Source organism: Phyllostomus hastatus, unplaced genomic scaffold, assembly GCF_019186645.2.
Source record: "Phyllostomus hastatus isolate PE091 unplaced genomic scaffold, TTU_PhHast_1.1 phas_scaffold_39, whole genome shotgun sequence".
In the NCBI taxonomy this organism is placed as follows: domain Eukaryota; kingdom Metazoa; phylum Chordata; class Mammalia; order Chiroptera; family Phyllostomidae; genus Phyllostomus; species Phyllostomus hastatus.
In genome coordinates, this window is record NW_025334028.1 from 6,420,927 (window position 1) to 6,435,402 (window position 14,476).

General features: G+C 39.2%; 1 pseudogene; it reads right to left on the reverse strand.

The window, feature by feature from the left end:
• Positions 1–228: 228 nt before the first annotated feature.
• On the reverse strand, positions 229–925 carry LOC123806884 (annotated as a pseudogene).
• Between the last annotated feature and the right edge of the window lie 13,551 nt (positions 926–14,476).

Genomic DNA, 14,476 nt, shown 5'->3' on the forward strand with positions numbered 1-14,476 from the left:
TACTTTTATTAGTATTTATTTTTTTAATTATATTCTTTTTTTTAAGATTTTATTTATTTATTTTTTAGAGAGGGAAGGGAAGGAGATATAGAGAGAGAGAGAAACATCAATGTGTGGTTGCTGGGGGTTATGGCCTGCAACCCAGGCAATGTACCCTGACTGGGAATCGAACCTGCAACACTTTGGTTCGCAGCCCGAGCTACGCCAGCCGGGTATTAGTATTTATTTTATGCTGAATTTACTCCCGGGCCATAATATTTTGTTTCTTCAGTTTGTTCTGGGATATCTTCTTCTGTGTAATTTCCTCTTCTGGTTTAGGAGCAATCTCCTTTTTTCCATAAGGATCATTTCAATGTGGCATGGAGAGCTCATGTATGGGTTAATCTTCCCATGAGCTCTGTAACTTCTGTGCTGCATCTTGGGAGCTTTGTTCACCTGGATGTGCTCAATGACCAGAGAATCCGCATCTAAACCCTTAAGTTCAGCATTACTCTCTGCATTTTTAAGCATGTTCGGCAAAACCCCAGCACTCTTTTGGGGCCACTGACACTGTGTGCAGTCTCACTGTTTGACCTGGGCACACCTACCAACTCCACCATTATATTGACGGAATGGGACACACTGCTTTTTTTAAAATATATTTTATTGATTATGCTATTAGAGTTGTCCCATTTCCCCCTTCACTCTCCACCCTGCACACCCTCTCCCACCCACATTCCCGTCCTTTAGTTCATGTCCATGAGACACATTGCTTCTGTAAAGTGACATCTTTCAGATACTTGGTGACTGAAATGCATTTTCAAATATGCATACCCTTGATGGCTTGGGCAGTTTCACAAGTGTTCTTAAAGTGAACATGAAGATTTGAACCTCTTGATTTACATGATTTTGTAGGGTTCTCTCGGTCAAGTGAATGGCGAACCATCTTCAGAGGTCACCTCTGGTCACTTTTGGGCAAAGGCTGGCTATTTTTATTTTTAAAGAATTTTTTGTAGGGTTGGAAATAATCAGACTTGACTGTTTCCTGCTTCCCTCAAGATTAATGTTCTCCTTTTTCTTGCATCTACTCTGTGTCAATTACCTTTTAATTGGTAATTCAGCCTTATAGTTTCCCTTATATGAGGAAGGTGTTATTCTTTTTTTTTTCCTTTACAGATTTTATTTTTAGAGAGAGGAAGGGAAGGAGAAAGACAGGGAGAGAAACACCAATGTGTGGTTGCCTCCCATGCACCCCATACCAGGGACCCATCCCACAACCCAGGCACATGCCCTGACCTGGAATTGAACCAGCTACCCTCTGGTCCATAGGCTGGCACTCAGTCCACTGAGCCACACCAGCCAGGGCAGAAGGTGTTATTCCACAGGTGGCAAACACAAGGCCCATGGCCCGAATTCAGCCCTCCACCTTGCTTTATCCCAGGAACTTGTTTCTACCTGGCAGCAGCGCCAAGCTCTCACTTAACAGTTAAGGAGTAGTTACATTTATACAGTCCTAAAATTACATTCGGCCCTTTGAAGGCAACCATGAGGCTGATGTGGCCCCTGGTGAAAATGAGTTTGACACCTTCGTGTTATTCTTTATGCCAGCCATAAATGTTCAGGTCACTGGAAAGGAAACCTTTTCTAGTCCCTAAAATCGTACATAAATAAATTAACAAATTTGCATTTTGGTTTTTGCAGTGGCATCTTGTGTGTTTGTAGAGTAGCAGAAACTGTACTTAAAATCTGAGCACCAGACCATGGTCTGTGGCAGGCATATTAAAGTACTGCCACCCTGTGGGTCCTTTTGGGGAGATTTTCATTCCCATCTCTGTCTTCTGAATTTTGACCTCACTGACTATGGGAGACGTCAAAGCTGAAACTGACCAAAGAACAAAACAAAACAAACAAACAAAAAAATATCCAAGCGATTGACAACTACAGCTTAATTTGCAGGAGGTAGCTAAGAAAAGGATGGAGTGAACTCATCTGTAGCCATAGCTCCAAATACCATCTCATGTTGATACCTTTAAGACTTCCATTCAGGTTTCTGCTTTACTGTTATTGCATGTTGTTTCAGGTGCCTTCCATTATATAAAGATTTGGCATTATCTGGATTCCTGCCCCCCTTCAACATATAACTTAAAGCCCTGTTGATCAGTGTGGCATATTTCTGGAAAAATCTGTTTTCCTCTAGACTGTTAGGGATGAATTCTACCTCTAGCCAAGACACTAGTTTTCATTAGCCAAAGATGTGATTTAGGAAACTAAATTCTTTGCAGCTGCTATCCCCATACCATATCATTCTTCCTCCCCACTGGCCACCTTCTATTGAAAACAGTGTTGAGAATGCTGTTTGTACTCATTTTTAAAATTTAATCATTATTGTTTGTATTCTTAATTACTCCATCTTCTGATTCAGCACCTCCTTAATGCACATCCTCAGTCCCTTCTGCAAGGAGGATGGAAGAATTTCCCCACAAATCAGTAAAGGCAGATAGTGACTGTCTAGTTTGAGGAGACTAGACAATGTATCACTTACCAATGAGATACTCCAGGAAGACAGCACAGCCCTCCATGAGCCGCAACGGGGACCAAGCCTGCCGCAGATCTTCCTCAGGAGTTGCCAATCATCATTCAGCAAACAGACAGTTTGTCATGGCCTTCAGTGTGGCAAGCAGCGTAACAGGCCTAGCACAGAGTCTAGCTATCAGCTTTTCTTTCTGGGCCTAGGAGCTAGTAGCCTCACACTTGTAAAGCTTCATTATTTTAGTTTGAACCATATTCCTACTTTTTAAAATAATAGTAATGTGCACAAGTGATATGTGAGTACAGCTTCACATTAAAAATTGAGAGAAACAGAAGAATAGAGAGTAAAAGAAAGTCTTTTTTAAAAAAAGATTTTATTTATTTACTTTTAGAGGGGAAGGGAGGAAGAGAGAGAGGAAGAGAAACATCCATGTGTAGTTGTCTCTCGTGTACCCCCCACCGAGGACCTGCTTGCAACCCAGGCATGTGCCAGGCAGGACTGGGAATCCACCCGGCAACCCCTTGATTTGCAGGCCGGCACTCAACCACTGAGTAACACCTGCCAGGGCAAGAAAGTTCTCTTTACCTCTAATCCACTCCCACTCTCTAAATATAGACACATAAACTTTTGAATGGTACCACCATTTTGTGACCTCTTAGGGCATATCACCCCTCAACATATCGATGTGTTCACCAACCGGGAAGCCTCCACTGAAGTTCAGTATTCAGAGTTTATATTAGGGTTTCACTATGTAATCACGATTGATTGAATGATCAGCCAAGGGAGTGAACTCAATCTCCAGCTTCCCTCCTCTTCCTTGCATGCCAGAAGGTTGGGCTGATATTACATAGCTCAAAGCCCCAAACCTCTAATAACATGGCCAGGCACCACCCTAAAGCTATCTACGGCTCCACCATGAGTCGCCTCTTAACATAAAATCAGTTGTGATCCAAGGGGTTCATGAAAAACCAAGATACCCTCCAAGAACCAGGGACAAAAGCCAGTCATATTCTTTACTATGCAACAATAACTAAGAAAACCTAAAATGTAAGTCTACACTAAACCTTGTGCATAAATGCTTATTGCAGCATTATTTATAATAGCCAAAAAGTGGAAATAAGCTAAATGTCTATCAACTGCTAAATGGATAGGTAAAATATGGTATATTCCTATGTTTCAGAGGTTCTTGAAAATACCCCTGTAGTCAATGATTCATCAACAGGGTTCCAAGGACTCAGCATGTAGTTATGGTTAAAATGTATGACAATAAAGTGATATAAAGCAAAATCAATGAAGGCAAAAGATGCATGAGGCAAAATCTACTGGAAACCAGGTACCAGCTTCCAAGAATCTTCTCCCAGTGGAATTGCATAGAATGAGCTTAAATCCTCCAGCAAAGAATTGTGACAAAATGTGTGAAATGTTGTCTACCAGGAAGCTAGTTAGAGACTCAGTGCCTAAAGTTTTTATTGGGAGCTGGTCATGTAGGCACCCTCTGCCAAGCATGGTACCAAGATTCCTGACTCCCAGAAGGAACAAAGGTGATAAGCATAAACCACATTATTTGTAAAGTTAAGGCAGAGTAAACAATTCTTATCAGTTAGGGTATGGTGGAAATCTCCCCAGATTCAAGTACCAGATGCCAGCCAAGGACTAACCTTGCAAGCAAGACTTTCTTGGGCTTGCTATGTTAACTCTTTTCTGCACACCATACAATGCAATATTATCCAGTAATCAAAAGGAATAAAGTATTGGTAAATGCTACAACATGGATGAACCTGGAAACATTATACAAAGTGAAAGAAGCCAGCAACAACAGGCCACATATTGTATGATTCCGTACATAGGATATACCCAGAATAGACACATCTATAAAGATAGAAAATTAGTATGGTTGCCTAGGGCTGGGAGGTTGGAGGAAAATGGAAAGTGATTGCTAATGGGTATGGGGTTTCTTTTTGAGGTAATAAAAATGTTCTAAAGTTGATTGTGATAATGGTTACATGACTTTTTGAATAACTAAAAACCATTGAGTTGTACACTTTAAATGAGTGGACAGTGTGTTATGTGAATTATATCTCAACACAGCTATTGTATAAAAAGTGAATAGAAGCATAAAGTATATGATTGTTTAACCACTAAGCTGTACACCTCAAACCAATATAAAATAAAATTGAAAAAAATGAATAAAAGCAGTTAATTGTAGTATGTTTATAAGTGCCTTTTGTTTTACTTTTAGAAATAAAAATTGAAAAATATTTGTGTGCAAAAAGAATAAAATTTCAAAGGAGAATTGTGAGTTTGCTGTTATTTTACTATAAATGTTTTTTATCGTCTTTTTCTTAGATAAGTCCCTTTAACATTTCATATAATAAGGGCTTGGTGATGATGAACTCCTTTAACTTGACTTTATCTGCCCTTCCATTCTAAATGAAAGCTTTGCTGGATAGAGCAATCTTGGATGTAGGTCCTTGCCTTTCATGACTTGGGATACTTCTTTCCAGCCCCTTCTTGTCTGTAAGGTCTCTTTTGAGAAATCAGCTGACAGTCTGATGGGAAGTCCTTTGTAGGTAACTGCCTCCTTATCTCTTGCTGCTTCTGGGATTCTCTCCTTCATTTTAACCTTGGGTAATGTAATGATGATGTGCCTTGGTGTGTTCCTCCTTGGGTCCAACTTCTTTGGGACTCTCTGAGCTTCCTGGACTTCCTGGAAGTCTGTTTCCTTTGCCAGAGTGGGGAAGTTCTCCTTTACTATTTGTTCATATAACTTTTCCACTTGTTGCCCTTCCTCTTCTCCTTTAGGTACCCCCTATAATTCAGATGTTGGAACGTTTAAAGATGTCCTGGAGGTTCCTAAGTCTCTCCTCATCTTTTTGAACTCTTGTTTCTTCATTCTTTTCGGATTGGATGTTTCTTTCTTCCTTTTGGTCCACACTGCTGATTTGAGTCCCAGTTTCCTTCCCATCACTATTGGTTCCCTGTGCATTTTCCTTTATTTCACTTAGCGTAGCCTTTATGTTTTTATCTAATTTGCAACCAAATTCAACCAATTCTGTGAGCATCCTGATTACCAGTGTTTTGAACTGTGCATCTGATCGGTTGGCTACCTCTTCATCTCTTAGCTGTATTTTTTCTTGAGCTTTGATCTGTTCTTTCGTTTGGGCCATTTGTTTTGTTTGTTTTGTTTTGTTTTGATGCACCTGTTAGGTAGTGAGGGGTGGAGCCTTAGGTGTTCACCTGGGCAGGGCAACCCATGTGGCTGGGTTGTGACCCTGTATGTGAGCCAGGGGTCCGAGAGGGAACAATGGGGCCAGGTCTGCTCTTTGCCGGATTTCAGGCACTGCCCCCCACCTGCCCCCCGAGCTTCCCACAAACAAATTGGACCCTTCTGGTGCTGATTCCCATGTGGGTGGGTTTGTGTACTTTCTAGGACCCTGTGGGTCTCTCCAACGAACTCTCCTGTGAGGCTGGGAGTTTTTTCTGGCACCTCAACCCCCACAGGTGTTTTCAATCAGTGGTGTGATGCTTTATTTCCCCTGCACTGGGACCCTGGGTTGCTTAGTCTGTCTCGTTCCCCAATTTCACCAGGTTTGTCTGCTTGTGAATGTGGGTGGGACCGCTTGGTCTGCCAGCTGCCTGATTCGACGAGCCCCTCCACAATCTGCTGCACACTGGGTCCGCCAGCCACCTCTTTGCTGGGAGCCCTCTCTGTCCCAGCTGCCCGACTCCATCCCTCCTATTGGTCTGGGTGAATGTGTCTACTTCAAGTCCTTGGTTGTCGGACTTCCATACAGTTAAATTTTCTGTCGGGACTGGTTGTTTTTTGTTTCTAAATTGTCCTTATTTTGGTTGTGCAAGGAGGCACTGTGGTGTGTCTGCTTATGCCTCCATCTTGGCCGGAAGTCCTGTGCTAATGGTTTTTATGCATGCCTCCATCCCTTTTTCTCTATAGTGTACTACTACCTGAGATTAAAGGTGATTTAAAGTCCCCAGGAACTTCAGTGATGTTAGCACATCACTCTTCTAAACTCAAAATAAAAGTGAAAATTTGAGTTCTGAATATGTAAAATGATCTATTGACATTTCCAGCCCAGGATTCTGAAGGCTGTTCACTTCATGAAGAAAGACCTAGTGATCCTTGGTAAGAATACCCAGAAAAACTGCTGGTTAAGTTACCCTACACACTGACTTCCAGACAGTCTTCTTTTGTTCTCTTTCATCCCTGAAGTCCTATATTGTTCCCTTGCGCTGTGCTGCATCCACAGCAGTTTTCCTGATTCATTTCCCCATGAAAATTAAATTTCTAGTTTTTTAACATCCCCCACCTTCCACAACTAAACATCCTCTTTGTGACTCCAGATTCCCACAGCCCCTCTTTGCTCCAGTCATTTCTCCATAGTCCAAAACCATCCCTACCAGCTGACTCATTTTCCTGCTGCATGTCTCCCTACTGTCAGCTTAACCAGATAAGTTCAGACAAAGTAACTTAAATGTGTTTGATAGCCTTTAACTTTCTAATTGAAAAGATAATTACTATTTTAAAATAAAATAATGGGCACACATTATAGGACATTAATAAAATAGATTTTTCTCCTTACTTATTTTCTGTATTTTTAGTATTTGCCATTTGGTTAAAAAAAAAAAAGAAGAAATTTCTTACTGTAGTGCAAGGAAAATTTGAAGAATGCACAAACAAATAATTATCTTCAATTATCCTTCCTTTTTGTAGGTGAAGGAGAAAAATCTTTGTATTACCTAATGGCCATTCTAGGAAGCCCAAAGATTTTTTTTAAAGATTTTATTTATTTATTTTTAGAGAGACGGAAAGAGAGGGAGAAAGAGAGGGAGAGAAACATCCATGTGAGAGAGAAACATTGATTGGTTGCCTCTCACACACCCCCAGTTGGAGACCTGACCTGCAACCCAGGCATGTGCCCTTATTGGGAATCGAACAGGTGAACTTTTGTTTTGCCAGACAATGCCCAAACCACTGAGGCATACCGGTGAGGGCTTTTTTTTTTTTTTTAATGAGTTTTTTTTTAAATAATGTTTTTTTAAATTTTATTTATTTATTTTTAGAGAGGGAAGGGAGGGAGATAGAGAGAGAGAGAGAGAAACATCAATGTGCGGTTGCTGGGGGTTATGGCCTGCAACCCAGGCATGTACCCTGGCTGGGAATCGAACCTGGGACACTTTGGTTCCCAGCCTGCGCTCAATCCACTGAGCTACGCCAGCCAGGGCTAGGGCTTTTTTTTTTAAACTCATTAATTTTAGAGAGACAGAGGAGAGAGACAGAGAGACACTGATTTGTTGTTCCACTTATTTATGCATTCATTGGTTACTTCTTGTGTATGCCCTGACTGGGGATCAAACCTGCAACCTTGGAGTATTGAGATGACACTCTAAAAAACTGAGCTACCTGGCCAGGGCTGATGGTGTACTTTTGAAGCACAATAGTCTTTAATTTTGATGAAATGCAATTTATCTTTTTTAGTTTTGCTCTTGTGTTTTTGGGAAGTGTTGCTTAATCCAAGGTCACAAATGTTTACTCCTATGCTTTTATGTTTTCTTCTAAGGATATTATAGCTTGAGCTATTACATTTATTCAATCATTTATAGATAATTATTTTTGTATATGTTATGAGGTAGGTGTCCAACCAACTTTATTTTTTTGCATGTGGATATCAAATTGTCCCAATACTGTTTGCTGGAAATACTATTCTTCCATTGAATTGCGTTGGCAACCTTGTCAAACTCAATTGATCATAGTTGTAATGATTTGTTTATGGACCTTCAATTCTATTCCATTGACCTATATGTCTATTTTTACACCAGTAAAACACTGTCTTGGTTACTGTAGCTTTGTAGGAAATTTTGAACTTAGAAAGCATTAGTCCTCCAACTTTGTTCCTTTCCCCGCAAGGTTGGCTATTCTGGGTCCCTTATATTTCCATAAGAGTTTTAAAAATATGTATATTTCAATTACACTTTACATTTGATATTATTCTGTATTATCAGATATACAGCATAGTCATTAGAAAATTATGTACTTTACAGAGTGGTCCCCTGGATGTTTCAAGTACTGACCTGGCTCCATACATAGTTATGACCACATTACTGACTATATTGCCTATGCTGTCATTTTCATATTTCCATAAGAATTTTAAGGTCAGCTTGTGAGTATCAGCAAAGTGTCCAGCTTAGGGTTTGATGGTGATTACATTGAATCTGTAGATCAAGTTAGGGAGTATTGCCATTTTAACAAATTAGGCCCAACCCATGAACATGAATGAGCTATATTTCTACTTATTTAGGTATTCTTTTATTTCTTTCAACAATATTTTACAGTAAACTATTTTAAAGTCTTCCATTTATTTTGTTAAATTTAGTGCTAAGCATTTCATTTTTGAAGCTATTGCAAAAAGAATTGTCTTCTTAATTTCATTTTTGGATTGTTTATTGCTAGTATATAAAAATAAAATTGATTTTGTATATTGATCTTATACTCTGCAGCCTTGCTGAACTTAATTATTATTCCTAATGTATTTGTGGATTCTTTACTATTTTCTATATACAAGATCATATCATCTGCAAGTAGTGATAGTTTTACTTCTTCCTTTTCAATCTGGATACCTTTCATTTCTCTTTCTTGCCTAACTGGCCTGGTTAGAACTTTCAGTAGTACCATGTTGAACAGAAGTAACAAGAGTTAACATCCTTCTCTAGTTCCTCATCTAAGGGGCAAAGCAATCTTTTACCATTAAGTATGATGTTAGTTGTGGGGTTTTTACAACAATTTTTATCAGGTTAAGGAATTTCCCTTTTGTGTTAGTCTGCTCAGACTGCCATAACCAAATATTATAGACTGAGTGGTTTAAGCAATAGACATTTATTTTTTCAAAGTTCTGGAAGCTAGAAGGCTAAGATCAAGGTGCCACCAGGGTTGGATTCTGATGAGGTCTCTTTTCCTGGCTTACTGATGGCTCCTTCTTGCTGTGTCCTGACATGGCTTTTACTTTGTGTATCTGTGTAAGTAGAGAACTAACTATCTCTGATGTCTCTTTCTTATAAGGACATCGGGTCCTATTAGATTAAGGCCCTACTCTATGACTTAATTTAACCTTAATTTCCTCCTTAAAAGTCCTAGTTCCAAATAAGTCACATTTGGGGTTAGGGCTTTAACATATGAATTGGGGAGGGCACAGTTTAGTCCATAATATTTTCTATTCCTAGTTTGTTGAATGTTTTGTTCTTTTTTTTAAGATTTTATTTATTTATTTTTAGAGTCCTGTGCTAACAGGACTCTAGAGAGAGTGGAAGGGAAGGAGAAAGAGAGGGAGAGAAACTCAATGTGTGGTTACCTCTCATGTGCCCCCTACTGGGAACCTGGCCTGCAACCCAGCCAGGCATGTGCCCTAGACTGGTAATCCAACCAGCGACCCTTTGGTTTGCAGGCCTGCACTCGATCCACTGAGCTACAACAGGCAGGGCTGTTTTGTTTCTTTTAAATCATGAAATTGTGTTGGATTTTGTCAAGTAGTTTTTTTTTTTTTTTTTTAGAAAGAGGGAACGGGAAGGAGAAAAAGAGGGAGAGAAACATTGATGTGACAGAAGTACCAATTGGTTGCCTCTCTTTTGCAATCTGTCCAGGGACTGAACCTGCCACTTAGGCATGTGCCCCGATCAGGAATCGAACCTTTCACTTTGTGAGACAATGGCCACCTGATCAACCCACACCAGTAGGGCTGTCAAGTGTTTTTTCTGCATCTTTTAAGGTTATGTGGTTTTTGTTCCTCAGTGTATTAATGTGGTATGTTACACTGGAATTGATTCTTAGATATCAAAATTAACCTCACATTCCTGGGATAAATTCCAGTTAAGTCAGAGTATATAATCCTTTTAATTGATATATGTTGCTGGATTCTGTTTTTTAAGTTTTTTGTTTGTTTTTTAAGTATATGTGTGTAGAGCCCTGGCTGGTGTGGCTCAGTGGATTGAGTGCTGGCCTGTGAACTGAAGGGTTGGTCACCAGTTTGATTCCCAGCCAGAGCACATGCCTGGATTGTGGGCCAGGTCCACAGTAGGGGGCATGTGGGAGGCAGCTGATTGATGTCTCTTTCATACATTGATGTTTCTCTTCTTCCCTTCCTCCCTCCCTTCCCTTTTCTCTAAATGTAAATAAAATCTTTAGAAAATGTATTATATATAAAAAACTGTATATATATATTCATAGACATATTAGTCTAGTTTTCTTGTATATCTTTGTTGGGTTTTGATATCACAGTAATACTGGCCTCATAAAGTGAGTTGAGAAGTGTTTCATCATCTTTTGTTTTTTGGAAGAATTTGTGAAAAATTGGTGTTAATTCTTTAAACATTTTTGTGAAATTCACCAGTGAAGCATCTGGTCCTGGGTTTTTCTTTATGGAATCTTTTTTTTTTTAAGTTAATTCAATCTCTTTACTTGTTCAGTTTTTCTATTTATTGTTGAGATAGTTTCAGTAGTTTTTATTTTTCTAGGACTTTGCCTATTTCACCTAGGTGATCTAATTTGTTGGTACACAATTGTTTATTGTATTCCCTGAGAGGGAAGTTACAGTGCCACAAAACTTACTGTCTACAGATAGGTACTCTAAAGAAATGCTCCTTGGATTGTTGCAAGACTTTATTTCCAGAGTTCTGAAAAAATTCATTTTGAGAAAATTTACCACTGTGCTTAATACTTTTATGGAGAAGTAAAATTTGTGGTGTGCTTCTGATTGAAATGTGTTATATATCCATTCCATGTTCATTTTTTTTTTTTGGTGGAGGGGCTAAAAATTAATTTAATAATGATAATTTTAGTACCTCTGGCTCTTCAGGAGAGTTGGGAAGCCACACTTGGGAACTCTCATTCAGGAACTATTCCCAAAATCACAGAACTGGCTCCATAAAGACACCCTGTTTCTACTGCTGCTTCTCCTGCTCTACACAAATACTGATGACAAATGGCTTTTGACATTGACATCACCAGTACGAGTCACTGGATATTGCTGCTAGAACCACTGCTCCTTTGGGAAGGCACCTGCCACCATGGCTGCCCCCGTTCTAGCATTTGATTCACTAGGTCCTGTTTCAAGGTATGATGTAGGAGAATTCCAACTGATACAGCTGAGATCATATATTTATGCTCTGGCAGTAAGGGAGCCTTGCACAGTGGTTTTACATTTCCATATGTTAAAAAACAATCTTTGTAGAAACAATCAGAAATCAAGGGTGAAGAAATTATCTTCATTTCTTTTTTCCAGGCATGTGAGGCCCCTTACCTTTCTAGGACTATCTTAAATTCTGAGATTGAGGTTCCCTTAACCACCCATGTGAGGAACCTGGGCTATCTAGTCTTGAAAGTGTAGCCCTTTGAAAGGGTTTTGATGGAGTAATTAGGGTGTAAGTTTCTACCTGGGGTTGGACCTACACTTTGACTGCTATGTCCTTTGTATATAAGGCCATCATAACCCAGCTTTGAGTTGCTAGGCTTACTTTTCTAGGTTTTGACCTTCTCTTAGATTTTAGCCTGGTGAATCTCTCTCCTCTCTTTCTCTTCCTCCTTCCCTCCCTCTCTCTCTTGCTGTCTCCTATTTTCACTTGCTCTTTCAGTTTTTTTTTCAAGAGAACTTTTTTCAATTAAAGTTTATATTCAATATTATTTTGTATTTGTTTAGGGCTCTGTCAGTTTTTTAAAGAAAATATTAAATTTTTATTTTTATCCTGCTTTAGAAGGATTGGTTTGAATTATTCAGGCCATCCGTATTTTCTCAAGTAAATACTTTTTAAGAAATTTTATACCTTTTATCTTATGTTGTGGAGGACCAAAAAAACACCCTGGAATTCTTATAAAAATTGTGTATTTATTCTTACATATTTAAACTTAAGTCACCTTCAAAGTACTCTTTATTTGATGCAATACACCTATTGAGATGTTTTTTCCACTGCTCTAAAGTTTTTGAACTCGTTTATTTTGATGACTTTTAGTGCTTCTGCCATTTTTTGTTTCACCTTTCACATTGGCAAAACATTTCCCTTTGAGCACTTTTTTCATCCAGGGAAACAAAAAAAGTCACTGGGGTGAGGCTGGGTGAATAGAGAGGGTGGGGCACAGGGGCCATGCTGTTTTTGGTCAAAAAACTGCTGAACACCCAGTGGGGTGTGGGTGGGTGCATTGTCATGGTGGAAGATAAGTCACCTGTTTGCCACGCGTGTTTGTGTAAATCACCCACCACAAAACGGCAAATGCATTGAAATTCTTCGAAAAAGTTCACTGAAGCTCAATGCAGCCTCACACAACACCAGCTGGTACACTAATACAGATAGGTTCCCAGAACACTCACCTAGCAGGGGAAGCCTGTACTACAAGGAGCCTGTCCTCCAGAAGATAATTCCATTTTTTGGGAACCCCGCCTTGTATATGTACATGTGTAAATACTCTTATACTATATGTAGGACTGTGCTAATGCATGGGAATGTGAATACATAATACAAAATAAAAAAAAGAACAGGATATGATATTAGAAGCAATTTATGGCATGATCAATCTGAGAACCTTTTGACATCTTCACATGCTTCCTCCCCACCCCGCCCCCGCTTTCTCACGGCAATAAATGGAGTTAATAAATTGACCGTTCTTCTTAGGTTATACTGAGTTTGTATACCTTTCCTAAGAGAACTGTCGAGAGAACAACAATTAATGCCTGTATATTTCCTGGTTAAGAGTGCTTGATTGGACCTGGCTGAGTAGCTCAGTTGGTTAGAGTCACCCTGCTTTGTCAAGTTTGCGGGTTTGATTCCCAGTCAGGGAACATACAAGAAACAACAAATGAATGCAGAAGTGAAACAACAAATCAATATTTCTCTAAAATCAGTCAATAAGAGTACTTGTTTCTATTAAAAGGAGAAATTTGCTCCTTGGTATCCTTAATGAAGAATGGTTTAGTTTCATCAAGGAACATTTCACATCCATAATTAAAAAAATTTCAGAAAAAAACAGACTTTTGTTATCTTCAACAACATAGTAAATATTTCTAAAATCCTAGGTCACCCTTATCTGAAAGGTATAGTCCCAAGACCCCCGTGGAGTCTGAAACTGATATTTACTGTTTTTCTATATATATCTACCTATGATAAAGTTTAACGTATAAATGGTAAGAGATTAACATTAACTACTGATAAAATAGAATAACTGTAACAACCTGCTATAACAAGTTATGTGAATGTAATGTCTCAGGAACTGGCAAGAATTTTTTCCCTTCACAATTTCACATTTGTTCATACTGTAGATTTTAACAAGCACTCAGCATATATATATTTTTCTGCTCTGAAGTCTAGTATTGTCACTTTTTCACTTAAAGGAAGTAAAGTATGCCAAAGGCTTCTCTTTGGCATATCTGAATTCCCAGCATCACTACTCTTGCCCTTTGGAGTCATTATAACTAAAATAAGTTACTTGAACACAAGTACTGCAATACCATGACAGTTGGCCCAATAATTGAGTTACAAAGTGACTAAGGCCAGGGGAGGGGGGCATATACAGCAAGGACACGCTGGACAAAGGGATGATTCACATCCACATTGGGGCAGAGTAAGATAGCACAGGATTTTATTATGCTATTCAAAATGGTGCAATCTAAAACTTACAAACTACCTCTGTAATTTTTTAATCTTTTTATTTGATGTTAGAAACGGAAACATCAACAGGAGACAAACATGGCTTGCCTCCTGCACGCACCAACAGGGGATCAAACCTGCAACCTTTGGTGTATAGGACAATGCTTCAACCAACTGACCCACCCAGTCAGGGCTGATATTTTCAATTAGCTAACTGGTCCAATTGGAAAAATCAGGGGACTGATTGGTTTTCCACAGAGCCTTTTGTGGGACTGGCTATTACTGTCTCTCATCAATAGAACAATCACCCTATGAGTATTCAGCCAA